At 56.5% G+C, this 1,332-nt stretch overlaps 1 long non-coding RNA gene across 2 annotated transcripts; it reads left to right on the top strand.

Annotated features, from left to right (window-relative positions):
- The first annotated feature begins 6 nt into the window (after window positions 1–6).
- Window positions 7–949, top strand: LOC122192973. 2 transcript variants are annotated; one of them, XR_006182755.1, is made up of 2 exons: window positions 7–818; window positions 893–949. It is a non-coding gene; the product is annotated as an uncharacterized LOC122192973 (long non-coding RNA). The 2 variants fall into 2 exon arrangements; XR_006182754.1 differs by having other exon boundaries at window positions 862–949.
- Window positions 950–1,332: the final 383 nt, after the last annotated feature.

The raw sequence follows: 1,332 nt of genomic DNA, 5'->3' as shown, positions 1-1,332 counted from the left end.
GTAACCATTTCCCCAGTTTTTCTCCCCAAAACGGCCGTGGTGGCGCGGGGGTTTTTGGGGAGGTGGGGGCTGTGTTGTGTTGTATTGTTTTTTTGTTTCCCCCCCCCTCCCCGCTCTCCGTTGAGGCAGCGCCGCAGCGACGTAAAACGGCCTCAAATTGGGCCCAAAGAGAGGAACGTTGCTAAAAAAAATGACTAAAAATTAGAAAAGCAATTACAAAAACCCCCAAAAAAGAGCACAAAACCCTTTAAAAAAGAGGCAGGAAAAATCCAAGTGAGCGGAGTAAGTACCCGCGGCGCGGTCACGGCGGCCCCAAACCCCGCTTCGGCAGCTCGGTGCGCGCCGGGGATGCGAGCCTGACCCCAAATGCTGCTTCCTGGGTCCTTTTTCTTCGTCGTCTTTTTTTTGCTCCGGTCCCAAAAAGCCGCTTTCTGAGCCCGTTCTGTGCTGGGGCAGCATGGCGCTCCCAAAATGATGCACCCAAAATGACGCTTTCTGTGCCTGTTTTGCCGCGCGCTGACCCCCAAAACACCCATTTCTGAGCCCGCTTCACGCTGGCGCCACGGGGCTGACCCAAAATTCCCCTTTCTGAGCCCATTTCGGGTGCGTGGCTGACCCAAAATCCCCCTTTCTGAGCCCATTTCGGATGCGTGGCTGACCCAAAATCCCCCTTTCTGAGCCCATTTCGGGTGCGTGGCTGACCCAAAATCCCCCTTTCTGAGCCCATTTCGGGTGCGTGGCTGACCCAAAATCCCCCTTTCTGAGCTCATTTCTGATGCGTGGCTGACCCAAAATCCCCCTTTCTGAGCCCATTTCGGGTGCGTGGCTGACCCAAAATCCCCCTTTCTGAGCCCATTTCAGATGCGTGGCTGACCCAAAATCCCCATTTCAGATGCGTGGCTGACCCAAAATCCCCCTTTCTGAGCCCATTTCTGATGCGTGGCTGACCTAAAATCCCTCTTTCTGAGCCCATTTTGCGCTCCGACCCCAAAACCCCCTTTTCTTGTGCCCGTTTGGCGCTGGGGACGCGAGCATGACCCAAAATCGCGCTTTCTGAGCCCATTTTGCACCGGGGACGCGCGCCGCCGGGTGATAACTACTAAAAAACCCCCAAAACGCCCCAAAATGTGCGGGGTGGGGGGCGGTGCGCGCGCCTTTTCCCCGTGCAGCCGTAGGTACCGAAAACGCCGTTTTACCAAAAACTCACCAAAGCGTCCCAAAAATGCTTCGCTTCGGAGCCGCGCCGACAGCCCCGATGCCGCCGGGTGATTTTTTGGGTCAGTTTCACGGATGTTCGGTAACTTTGGGGGCAGCTCAGCCCCCGACGCCGCC

Source organism: Lagopus leucura, unplaced genomic scaffold (genome assembly GCF_019238085.1).
Source record: "Lagopus leucura isolate 7727_CA_CO unplaced genomic scaffold, USGS_WTPT01 33341-0_obj-0_obj, whole genome shotgun sequence".
Classification (NCBI taxonomy): Eukaryota; Metazoa; Chordata; class Aves; order Galliformes; family Phasianidae; genus Lagopus; species Lagopus leucura.
This window is presented reverse-complemented; position numbering and strand designations above follow the sequence as displayed.